This window comes from Ambystoma mexicanum, chromosome 11 (assembly GCF_040938575.1).
Source record: "Ambystoma mexicanum isolate Mex_15411 chromosome 11, UKY_AmexF1_1, whole genome shotgun sequence".
Lineage (NCBI taxonomy): Eukaryota > Metazoa > Chordata > Amphibia > Caudata > Ambystomatidae > Ambystoma > Ambystoma mexicanum.
Genome location: NC_090934.1, coordinates 248,460,206 through 248,473,910, shown reverse-complemented (window position 1 = coordinate 248,473,910; position 13,705 = coordinate 248,460,206).

Here is a 13,705-nt window from a genome sequence, read left to right as displayed (position 1 = left end):
TATATCACATGAAGCACTTCTCACTCCCCCACCCTTTCCATCCCTTCTTCCCACCACCAGATACTGTAAACTATGTTTCCATATATAATTATGCTTAACTGTAAATTAAAACTATTTGCCATGTTAGAGTTCTTAAATGAAAAATTGCAATGTGTAAAAATGTAAATTCAAGGGGCTGGCCTTTTCACTCCCAATATTTGGGCTTGGCAACTGAACGGTCTAATCAAAGAGAAGAGGGTCGGCCTTGGGTAAGGGGAGGGAAAATAGCTGTCCAATCCCTGTCAAAAGCCAATAAACTGCCATCTCATAAATTAGAAATTCCAGGGGGGTATGATGAACCCTGCAAAATCTTCACTGAAACCCTGGTAGTAGTCTCCTCCCATATGTCCAGGGAAAGGCAATCACTACCTGATCCTGACCCTGGTGGTAGTAACATGAGGGAAGCCTATATGGAAGGAGACACATATCGGGGGAAGTGGTAACTCCATTAATGGAGACACACGATTATTCTAGTTTCTTTGAAACCTAAATTGGTAAAACACTGATGGCTTAATGTAAAGTGGAGCCAAGTGTTATGATTACCAATTCACACAATGGGCCTCATTACAACTTTTCTGGTCAGGAATGCGGTGATTCCGCGGCAACGGTAATAAAGTTTCCGCGTCCGCAAGGTTGTGGAAAGATCGGCCGATTACGTGCTGTCAGTCGCGCGCACCACACGGATGCAGAAACGGCGTCACCGTCGCCATGGAAACACCCACGGAAATGGACATAGCAGCGCCACAAGTAGTGTAAAAACCGTGTCCGCGGCCATCGTCACGGAAGCGGAAATACCATGATCGCGGAAAAAACGGAAACAGAGAGTCGGCCATCATATAAAGCACAATCCATTGCCATCCAGAGTCAGCACAAGCAAAATCTAAACAGTGAGAAGGCAAAAGGGACCACCAGCATGTCTGGCAGGGTTCCTGCCCAGAGGCAACGCAAACAGCGCTTTAGTGAGGCAGAGCTAACGGTATTGGTCGACCATATAGTGCAGCATTCTGAGATGCTGTGTAGTGCAGACCAACGGCGTGCTACACAGCAGCGCAGGAAGGAAGTGTGGGTGGAAGTTGCACGCAAGTGCACCGCTGTGGGTGTGACTACGAGGAGCGTCAAAGACTGCCACAAGAGGTGGGACGACCTCAGACTGAGGGTGCAGAACCTGATCTCAACACACCGGCAATGCAGCAGTGGACAGGTGGAGGGCCCCCTTCCCCACTGAGGCTGCAAACATGGGAGGAGCGCTGTCCTCCACCTTGAGGGCATCCATGGGCTCGGGGATGCTGAGGCAGGAGTGAGCCCACCTGCAGATGGTGGTAAGTGCACAAATATGAATGCCATATGAGTACATGTTGAGGCCAGGAGTGGTCCAAAGGACCCATTAACAACCCCCACCCCCAGCCAGTGCATGAGTGCCCCAAAGGACCCATTAACAACCCCCCCAGCCAGTGCATGAGTGCCCCAAAGGACCCATTAACAACCCCCCCAGCCAGTGCATGAGTGCCCCAAAGGACCCATTAACAACCCCCCCCCCCCAGCCAGTGCATGAGTGCCACAAAGGACCCATTAACAACCCCCCACCACACAGCCAGCTCAAGGTCGAATGGACGCTTCGCCACCACAATAGTGACCCTGGCATGCCATGTGTCAGGAGGGCAATGACAACACTACGAGAATGGCTGAGTCCATGTTCATTGCTCACCAGGCATATCTTGCACATTTGCCACCAATGCCAGCTACAGTGCCATCCACTAGTACCACCCCATCCAGCTCTACCTCTGCCAGTCCACGGAGGCGCTCAAGTCGGCTAACAGGGCCCTCGGGCAAGGATGGACAAGCGCTGAAGCGCACACGCAAATTATGGCATGTGTGTATGTGTGTTTGGCACTGCAGGACACATGGGGACTAGAAGGGTGTAAGGGGGTGGGGACATTTGGGTGGTGGGGGAGGTCCATTAGGGGGTTAGTGTATTGGGGCCTGGTTGGGGTGGGTACGTTTGGGTGGTGGGGGAGGTCCATTAGGGGGTTAGTGTATTGGGGCCTGGTTGGGGGTGGATACGTCTGGGTGGTGGGTGGGCACGGGTGTACAGCTTCCCTAAACATTGCACCTCCTTCCCTGTTGTAAAGTTATGAATATATCATCATTAAAAAAACATTAATGAGTGGAAATCCATCATTTCATTTGCAGTACATCAATTTATTTTCTGGCATCGTCATATCCATACAATGCTGTTAATGTGCAGTCTGTCAAAAGTAAATGCGAATCAGTGCATCCCGTGCTCGTTGTCCATCTAGTGCACCCCCAGGAGGAGGTGGAGCCATCCCAACCCCATCCCCATCCCCATCCCTGTCTCCATCTCCATCCCCATCTTCATCATCTGTTTCTGGGGGATTCGGAATGTTCCTGCGCAGGCACAGATTGTGCAGCATGGCACAAACAAGTGTAATCTTACCCGTCTTCACTGGGCTGTACAGCAGTGATCCGCCAGATCTGCTCAAACAGCAGAACCGCCTTCAGTAGTCCAAATGTCCTCCCAATCATGCCACGTGTGCCCTTTGTACGCCGCTTCATGCCTGTTCCTTGGCCTCCGTACAGGCGTCATCAGCCATGGCGTGAGTGCATATCCAGCATCACCTACATGGGATGTAGATGTGGGGGACATGTCAGTGTTTGTTGTATCATGTCTTCATCAGATGCAGTGCAATCTTGTGTCGTTCATTCATGCAAATATGGCATGCAGTGGTTGGACCGGTGGGTGATTACCATTCCTTGGTCATTGTAGTGGACGTTGGCATCTGGACATTGACCAACGCATTGGTGTGCATGTTTACTTTGCCCTGCGGGTGACATTGGTTGGTAAGTATGGCATTGTGCAGTGATGTGCACAGATGGCAGAGTCAATCAGTCGATTGTGAGGATGTTGTCGATGCAGGATGTCTCATGTGCAGGCATCATGTGCATTGGGAGGGCAGTGCTGCATATTGTGGGTGGAGGTATGCAGTGGCTACAGGTGTATGGGCCAGTGGCAGTATTGGCTGTGTGTGTGATGTGGCAGGGTGTGTACAGGCACACTGTGCCAACCTGTCATGTGTTGCTTTGTGATGTTTGGGTTGTGCTGTCTATTCAGTGAATGGCCGGGGGAGTGTGATGCATGTGCAGTCGCAGCAGCCCACTCACATTGCTCATTGCCCTGGACACACACACACCCCTTCCACAGGACCGGTGCATTGGCAGCTGTACTCACCCAATAGCCATGCGTTTTGTCCAGCATAGCGTTCCATGTACCGTGGCAATGTCGAATTCCGCAGTACCATTGAGTCATGTGTTGTGCCCGGGAAACGTGCGCAGCAATGTGTTATCACTTGTGCGGCATCACATACCATCTGTGCATTCAGTGAGTGGTACAGTTTCCTATTGCGGAACACCATCTTGATAGCACATGGTACTGTGAGCTCGATGTGGGTGCAGTCGACTGCACCTATGAAATTTGACATGCCTGCAATGGCATTGAAGGCCAACTTGGTGGCAATGACCTGGGAAGGGTACGGGGTAGGGCGATCTGTTCAGACACATGGCGCAACAGGGCATCCAGTACCTGTACCAAGATTTTAGAGAAACAGGGTTGTGATAGGCCGTGAAGCTCACCAACTGTGTGTTGATAGGTTCCGGTGCCAAGAAAATGCAGTACTGACACAACCTTTAGGAGGGGGGAGGCGGTGGAGATGTCAATGTGGCTGCTGATGTCGTCCTGTATCATGGTGGTGATGTACAGGATTGTTGGATGGTCCAGCCGGTATAATGTGTGGATCTGTCCTGGGGTAAGGTTCCAGGGTGAGGCCCTGATGCGTGGTATTGCAGGCTGCCTGCGGGGTGGTGCCGGCTGGACAATGGGTTTTCCATGGGTACAGGGTTAGCTGGTTGCCGCCTGCGCCTCCTACGCCTCGGCCTCCTCCTCTACACCATTACTGCCATCATGTGCAGCTCTGCCTGTTGGTTGAGTAGGCCCAGTCTCAATGCTACTAGAGCTGCTGCCTGCATGGTCCTGTTTGGAGTTGGCCTGGGTGTGGCCCTTTTGTAGGCTCCCAGTGGCCTGCTGGGTCCGGCTGGGCTCATTTGGTGCACCTCTGGCCTGATTCTGGTCACCAGGCACTGTTTAATGTTATGATGGCGGTGGCGGCGATACCACCACAGTGATCACGGTTTTAGCGCAATTTTTGTGGCGGTGTTTCCATGTCCATGTTACTTGTTATGCTCGCTGTGTTTCGTATTGCCGGTAACGGAGGGGTTTCCGTGCAGGCGAAGTTTACGGGTGCTTACACTCCGCGGTGGCGGTTTATGGTGGTGCTATTTCCGGGTCCGCAGGTCATAATTCGGCGATTGCGGAAACGGTGCCGATATGGTTATACCGGCAGCGTTAAGTCCGGACCGGAGTACTTGCAATGAAGCCCAATGTTCATATACCATCTTCTGAATCTGATAATCTCTATTCCAACAAGTATGTAAAACAATATCACCTTGATAAATCGGAAACATATGTGGACTTCAATTCCCATAACATCTGGGATACTGAGATAAAGAAGAAGAACAAGGAGTCAATGGGGAGGAAGTGTGATGTTAAGTGTGAAGGGCAGTCCAGTTGTCCAAAACTAAATCAGCTGCGCAGGGCATTTAAACCTGAAGGGTACCTGCAGCAGGAGGATCGAGATGGGAGAGAGGAGAGAGGCTGCAGAGTACAGGGAGCAGCTAGCGAGACTGGCAGCAGAAGCAGTCCAACAGAGGAAAAACCTGAAGCAAGCATTGCCAGGAGTCAAGAGAAAATGAAAGAAAGGTCGACATACAGAGCTTGAACAAAATATCATACATACAATGTCTGCATGGGAGAAATTAGTACAAGTAGCTACTGAAGTCAACAAGTTGTGTTATTGAAGAAATATGATTGTGTAATATCTAAAGTGGAAGGAAGACGTGAAAAGAGTATCAGGTAATAATACTGTTTGGAAGGAGATATTTCTGGCAGGAGAGTAAACCAGGATATCAAAGGATTGAGTTGGGAAATTCCTGCCAAGGGAGTATACCAGGAGAGGAACAATTGTACAAAAGAGAAACTGTTTCATTGTAAACTGTGTTTTGTGAAAGAGACATTTGGTTTGCCATCCTGAGAAAGGTGTTCTATGAAAAGGACATTTGGTTTTGCCATCCTGAGAAAAGTGTTCTATGAAAGAGACATTTGGTTTTGCCATCCTAAGAAAAGGGTTCTGTGGAAACAAATATGTGGTTTACTATTCCGACAACAGTATTCTATGGATGAGACATTTTTGCTTTGCTAATCCAAGGAAGACATTTTTGTGGGAAAGAAACATTTTCATTCATTTGGACAGATCATTGTTGGAACAACATATTTCCAATATGCTTCCTGAATTGGTTCAGGGGACGGGAGCCAACTCCTGAATACTAGGACTGCTTTAATGGAATCACCTATTTTAACTTTCACACACTTTCTTTTGTTGGGTTGGAACTCGAGACATTTACCTTGCACATTGTTGTATATGTTAGTGTGAGGGTCAGATATATTGAAAACACGGTCAACTTGCTTTAGTTTTAGTTTCATAGGTAGGGTCATTCTCATTAGGATAGGGACAGAGAGGCCCTTGTTCCACTATTTTTTGTTTTGTTTTACTAAACATGGCAAATGTTAAGAACCCTACAACTTTGTGTCTGTCTGTCATTTCTGAGCCCTCACAGGGGTTAGTTTAGGTGTTATAAGGGGACATTGTGATAAATCCTGCAGAGTCATCACTAAACCCAAGCCTAGGATCTCCTGGCGTGTCGCCAGAAGAAGGCAACTGCTACCTGATCCTGACCATGGGGGTGGTATCATGAGGGAGGATCACATAGGAGGAGATGACTCTCAGGGGGAAGTAGTGACTTCTTTAGGAGGGACGCAGTATTCATCTTCTTCTGAAGATGAGATTCCTATAATTCCCAAATATCTAATGGCATGCTGTCACTACACATATCCCTCCCATGAAACTACCCAAAGAACATACTATGAAAGTAATCTAAATGGAATAAGATTTGTACCTTGGGAGTTCAGGAATTAAATATAACATCCTCTGACTGTCATGATTTTATCTTAAGTAAAGGTTCAAACCCTAACTGTTTTCAAAACAGTCCCTAACTCTAGCAATTCTGAGTTCACAAAGCAAGCCAAGGTGACTAAATGTCAAAGCGCCAAAACCACTATGGACTTCAGGATCCATAATGACTGTGGTACTGAGACAAGGAAGTTGGGCTCAGAGCTAGTAAGGATCAAAGGTGCTATTAACCAAAATGGGTGACCTAGTTGTTGAAGAGCAAGAGTTGCAGTTATAGGGAGAGGCTGAAAGAGTAACAGAAGCAGTCTGGAGTGCAGAAGCAGATGGAAGATCGCCAGCTGTAGCCGAATGTCGAAGTGAAGGTGTGCGACATTGCAGAGTGTGTGCAGCAGGAAGCGGCATCTGGAAGAGAAACCCAGCGAAAAGGGAGATGTGCTTCCAACCCGACGTGTGGCTCTTCGATGTGCGAGAGGACGCGGAAGACCAAGGGAGCTGGCAGAGCTCTGGAGAAGAGCCGTGCAGTCCACTGAAGGTACGGGGGAGCTGGCAACGGGGCAGGCAGTATGCAGGTGGTTCGCCGCAGCAGACAGTGAAGTGGAGACGCCAAAGAATACCAGTGAGTTGGCCTGAAGCCAAAGGTGACCCGGGGCGCTATGAACAGGACAATTGATAGTAAAGGGTAATTTTGAATGCCAAACAAATACAGTACAGAAGCAACAAGGGTGAAATAAATCCACTTTTATGGGATACCAACATGGGGAACCTGTAACCCACATTGCCAGCAGCCAAGATGCTATAAAGAAGTAATAAAGAGGTGACAAGGGCGCAATTCCCCTTCTATGGGACACCAATTGGGGGAAACCTGTAAGCTGCATTGCCAACAGTCAAGAGACTGTAAAGAAGCTATCAAGAGGCACCTTGTGTGCAATTCTCCTTTCTTGAGATTTCAGGTTGGGGAAACCTGCAACCCACATTGCCAATAGTCAAGAGACTATAACAAGAAGAAGACATTGTTCAGCCCTCCTCACATAGGATACTGGTGTAGAGAATCCTGGAACAAATATTGTCACTAAGACCAATTGTAGTTGTAGGAGTTTTCTTCATGGCAGGTGCATACACCAGGAAAGGGTTCATAGTAGCTAATCCTGCCAGGCGAGTGAACCAGTCAAGAAGAAGATATTTTGAATCAGTGTAATTGTGGCAAAGAGGTGTGGTGGAAAGAACCTGCTAACTATTATCATTCTGACAGAATACTGCCTCACCAAAGGTAGTTGTGCTATCCTGACAAATGTATTTCATTGGAAGAAGAAGTGTGATATGCTGGTAGTTGCTTTACATGCAGAGGAAAACAATTGCTTTGGTTTATGAACTTTTGTTTTGTGAGAAAGACATTTGCCTTACCAAGCAGAACATTGTGTAAGACACCAATCGTGTTGATTTGTGTACAAGTGTTTGTGAAAGAGACATTTACTTCACCAATTAGAGAGATGCAGTCAAGGGAAGAGAGATTTTTGTTGAACGGTACAGAACGTCATTAAATCAGACCTTTTTCAAGGGTATTCCCGAATTGATCCAGAGGAAGGGAGCCCAAGCTTGGTCACAAGGAGTACTTTCTGAGTTTGAACTTTTACACAGTTTTGTTGAACTGACGACAGACACATATTCCTTGTACACTTTTGTAGTTTGTATTAGTGTAAGGGTCGGAGACTTTTTGGAAACTAGGTCATCTGTCTTTAGATTTAGTTTGCTAGGTTTGGACATCCTTGTTAGTATAGGGAAAGATAGGCGTTTATCTCATCCTTTTTCATTTAATTAATGGCAAACATTGAGAAAACATTAGCTTTGTATCTGTCTCACATTTCTGACCCCTCACAACCACAGAATGGAAATTAGGGAGACTGCCTGAAATGACCTGGGTTGGAACTGCTGAGAAGGTTGCTTGAAATCAGGAGAGGGGGCAGAGACTGGGGCCTATATCCAAGGAGAGGCAAAATAGAGGGTTTGAGCCTGGAGAATATCCATGACTGAGGTTGGATTCTGATGGTCCCTACCTTGTACCTAGAAGATAACCTGAACCTTGATATCCTTTTCCCTGAGCGCAAACCCAGAGAGATGTATGTAAGTAAATGTATCCAACAAAACCAAGTCTTGTGGGGTTCTGTTTGATTCAATAGTTTTCCCATTATTGATTGGGTGGGCACCCAAAGTAGATCCTTAGTATTTGTACCATATAGTAATTTAATAATTCCCACATAGCCAGATTATACGGGGTGATTTTGTTGAAATTCGAACTTAACAACATTGCTTCCAGTGTGGATAAAAATATAGTCTGTAAAGCAATTGGGTACTTCTATTTATTTTTGCCAATCCTAAAATTCCCTAAATGGGGGGGGTGCTTTAAAAACAACATTCCATGCTGCTTCTCATTCACCTGATCCATGCTTTAAAGCAAAGGGTTCCAAATGATCGACTGGATACCTGGATTTTTGTGTATTAGGACAGAACAGTGTCTTCCCAAAGTTAAACATAGTGGAGTCACTGATTTAAAAGAACCCCTTCTACGGAAAGTGAGACAGTGATTACTGATAGAATGGAGATTTTGCCTTGCATAATGGTGAAAGAAAAGGGTTTTAAATATAAATTAAAAGTGTTTGTTCTGAAATGTTTGTTGTGCTATAAGATTGCTAAGAGCGCAGCACCAGTAAACATTATTTTTGCATGTGATTAAGTTAAACCAAATTACTAGCATTTCTAAGTGCGCAGGGAGATTAAAAAGACAGAGCGCTTTATCTGTGAAACTGCTTTTGCCAATAGGGAAGTATTGCATGCTATTTAAATTAAACTTCATATAAAGTAGAGTGTCAAGCTTCTGATATTGTCACGTTTCAAGGTTCTACATGCTATTAAAAGGGTTCCCCCAAAAAAGTGTTTTGACTTTACATTTTGTGGGGCTAAAGAGTTTGTGATCTGTGTTATCTTGAACCAACTTGTATTTTCAATGTGTGGGGAAAAATAATTATTAGAAAAGAAAAGCATTTGGGCCACAGAATGAGGTGGCATGATCTGGGATTGTGTACAAATATGAATTTTCTTTTCAGTAATAAATATATATTATTTCTATACACCGGCCTGCTTCTTGGCTTACCTGGAAAGGGTGAGGGACTTATGTGGTACTAAAAGAGTCACAGACACGGTTAGATTGAACATAGAGAGGAATATTGGAGTGGCGCTTTTGATTGGTGGGGACTGAACTCTCTGTACTGATTGTTGCTGCATAAATATCTCTAACAATGTAAAACATGTTCTTAATGCAGAAGATGCTGTACTATCTGTGGACAGTTCACCCGGCAGCAGATATATAATGGAGGAAGAATTCCAGAATAGGGTAGGATATTTACAGGGATTTGTCCATCAGATAACACTCAAGGACAACCTGTAGCACAGACGATGCAAACAATCCCATTATCAATGAGAGAAGAAGTGAAAGCATAGTTGAAGAAGCCAGTGGAGCAAGTTATCATAGAGACTTGTGAGGCATCAGTAAAGTGAGACTCACAACTATGTTTAGTTTTCTCAAGGTTTGATGTTTTATTTTAAACAAAAATAGAAAATAAACCCTAAATAAACACTTGTGTACGAGCGCGATATAACTAAAATATCATTTTATTTCATTTAATTTCATTTCATTACTCTACCAGGGGATTTCCTACCTAGTCTAGGCTCTAAGGGAAAACCTCTGAGCAGACACATAACCAACACTCACACGAAACAACAGAAACATTCAAAGTAACATATAAACAACATAAATAAAAGGTTACCAAATAACCAGTGTCTTGGATGACTTCTTCTTGTCCTGGGCAGATCTGCTCCCCCAGGAATCTCCCAAAGTCAGTTTTATCCAAGAAAAAAAGAACATCTTAAATCAAGTTCTGAAAAGTTCCTAAGAAACAAAAGTGTACACAAACACAAATCCACTGGTAACAGTTCCTTCTTTGCTTAATGAAAATATTCTCTTTCCAAGTTCCACAAAGAAAACAGCAGCACCAATGGGATTCCTGAATAACCTCCTTTAAGGAAAGAATGGGTAAAGTTTACAACAAACGTTAACAAGACTTCGACTTCTACAGGTTGGCAAAACAGTCTTCTCTCATGTGTGGCAAGACAAGGCAGCCTCTTTGCCTTTCCTTTCTATCTTGCAGCTACCACAAAATCTGTCTTTAGCTCCCAGACTGCTTCCTCTTAACTTGAAGAGTCTCAGCTCTACAGATTTGAATGGGTTTTTTTAACAAGTACCCAGCTCCCTTCCCTAGCTTCATATGCACCTTCTTGTCTCCAGTGGTTACCCCAAAGCTGTATTACCACTCTTCCAGCATTGGAAGAGTGGCAATACACATTTGTATAAGAGAACTCTGGGTCTATAACTTCAGGAACTTTAAAACAATGGTGTTCAGTTCTTAATTTAGCTGTTTTCACCTTAACAGGGTTTGTATTTACTGGCTTGGGTAATACTTGTTCTTCATTGACTTCAGCAACTTCTACGACTGCTACATGTTATGGTCACCTGCTCTCTGTGGGGACGTTTTGGCATGGTTGCAGCCCTCCCAGAAAGTAGTACCCCCAATCTGCTTCCTCCCGCTGCAAATAGGCTGTGGGCTGCTGCAATGAATTGGAACCCTTCTCTTGCGTAGATATGAAAGGACGTAAGTTTACTGGCCTGCGAGTGAATTCCCTCTCAAACTCTTCCTCCCATAGCGTGGTGAGCATACATCATCCCACCTGTAGATTATTAATGGTGAACTCTCCGTCCTGCTACTTCTGGCAGCGGAGCATGTAGAATGAGGACTGAGTTCCTTCATTGGTCCTTTATAAGTGGTGTCCAGTCCAGCTGCGACGATTCCACGCCTTTCTGGTAAGTGTCTTTCTGTCTTCTGTTTGTCTTGAAGAATTGGTATTGTTTTGTTCACAGCCTGTTGTCAGCTCTGTAACAATGTCTATCTTTCTCCCCAAATAGGTGTGATTGCGGTCCAGCAGAGCAACAGAGCCCAAGGTGTCTCCAGATGAGGAGCGGAGGATCCCGCGGTGGTCCGGCAGCAGGTAAGTGAGCTTTTAAGGACAAGCACGAAGAATTTTGCAAGCGCAACCTTAAACTGCAGGTTTGTATGTCTAACCCTGCCTTTTGTCCTTTTACAGGGTCCGTCTTTGTGGAAGAAGACAATGGGCCTCATTACACGGATGGCGGTGAACCATGGCGCTGCTAGCGCCATGGTTCATGCCGGTAAAATACTGGTACCACCTTGGTGGAAAGGGGAATTACCGCCCTATCCCAAGGTTGGCGAGGCGGTAATTCCCCCTTCCACCATTGCCCTTCCCCATTCCCATTTTGCCCTATAGGGCTCTATGGGAATGGGGAAGGCGCTAATTACGGTACCGCAAATTGCGGTACCGTAATTAGCTCCCAGGTCCCTTTGCGGGGTTGGTTTTTAACGCCTGCAAAAAGCAGGCGTTAAATTCCCCAACCCGCAAAGGGACCTTGTAGTAAGGCGGTAAGGATTTACCGGTACCGGTAAAATACCGGTACCGGTAAATCCTTACCGCCATCCGTGTAATGAGGCCCAATGTCATGCTGCGGAGCCCAGACTCGAAATCCAGCATGTCGAAAGATAAGGAAGATGTTGTGCCCAGAGCTGAAGTCCTGCGATCCGGAAGATGAAAAATGGAAGCCAGGCTCAGTGGTGACCAATGCAGGTGGTAGCTGACTCCGGGAGGTAAGCGTATGAACAGGAGTCTGGATTCCCAAGGTAAGTGCTACTTAACCCAGGCCGCGATGAGCGTTACGCTGCATGCAAATGCACATTAACTCGAAGCGTGCGCCTTGGGGTTGGGCTGGCTTTTATAGCTGAGCTCTTACGGCCACGTCCACTAGCTCAGTTCTGCTTGCCACACCCTGCCACTCCTTGAAGTTGCACATGCAGCTGAAGATAGAAAGCCACACCCAAACTGATTGCACCCAAGTGGAACGTTCTTCAAAGCACTCCTGCCTATAATAAAAGTCTTGCTTATGTTTCAAGCACTCCTGCCCATAATAATAGAGTCTTGCTTATGTTTCTCAATGAGCCTGGCGCCAAAGGCGCCAGGACTGAGTCCAACCGGCCCCCAGTGTATAAACGTCCCAAAGGGACGTGCATGAACCATGGTGCCCCTTGCTCCCTCCACCTGATGGTGCAGCTCCTGTGATCCTGGGCAAGTGTCCATCACACTACATTAGTATTCAGTATGTTACAAGGAGCCTATTTCTCTGTGAAAATGAAATTAGGTACACGCAAATTTATTTAGAGAATGAACTACCACTTTAAAGTCAGCATTATGCTTCAAAAGAAACTGGAAAACACAGTTTCATGTGGTGACCTATGTTGATGTTAAATGAGCTTTTAACATTGCGGTAAGGTCTGCTTCTACTTCATAAGTGTTACCGGCAACGTTCTCCTCTTGAATAGGAGACACACAACCATTCTGCAAAGGTTTACAGCTACAATGGGAGAAAGAGAGGCTTTCTCTTCAAGCAGGGACTTTATCTTTGATGATATAAGTGCGTGATACAATTTCTTTGTTAAAATGACTTCCTACTTCTACGAACAACTTTTACTCGCTCTCACTTGCATGCAAGCATAATTTAAACTGGCTACAGTTACCAGCCAGGTATTTCGAATAATTTGGAGTACGGAGCTTCCTTCACCCGCTCCACAAACACAGCGACTGTGGGCTGCTTCTACTTTCCAACTTAATTTCTTCTGCTGCTACTGATACAGGCAATCTTGGGACCCACACCCCTCTGCAACACAGGTGTCTTCGATCCGGCCTCATTAATGGAGAGTATACCTTTGTGCAGCTTCTCTCGGCTTGCTTCTGCACATAGGCCTTGGGTGGATGCCCGACTTCAGCTCTGCATTCACAGCAATCAGGGGCACCTGGAAAGACTGCCTGTTTCTTTCAGTCTCTTCCAATGCTGCCACTGCCAAACAGGGGTTATTAGCAAAGGACCAACTCAGAGCCTGCAGGTGAAATCTGCTCTTCCTCCGCTCTGGTGTCCCTTCTGTGGTCACACTTCCTAGTGAACTGACAGCCTTGTGTTCTGCTTCTACTGCTACCTCTGCTGACCTTCAGCTTCTGCTCAAGCTTCTTTATACTGCTCTTTCCTGGTGCAGCGTTTTATGCCCCTCAGGTGGGTTAATTGACTTCAGGTACAGGTCCTTAGGACTAATTACCTGACCTTTCCAAAAGCTATTAGGCTGCCTGCCTGACCTTGACTCCTACATGCTTCTTCAGACCTCTCCTTCGTCACAGTCCCTGAGGGATTCTGGGACATTTAGTCTACCTCAGAGAAATTTTGTTTTTTTATTTCTTTAAAGAAGGGTTTAAGGATACTTTTTCCTCCCTTGATGTTATGGAAAGAGGAGTTATAGGGTTTAACCTTTTGAGAGACAGATGTGACAGGAAAAGTCACATGTTCGCCGTTTCTTTTGGTATACTTTTGGCATTGTGGAGGACATGTGATTTTGAGGGTACCAAGA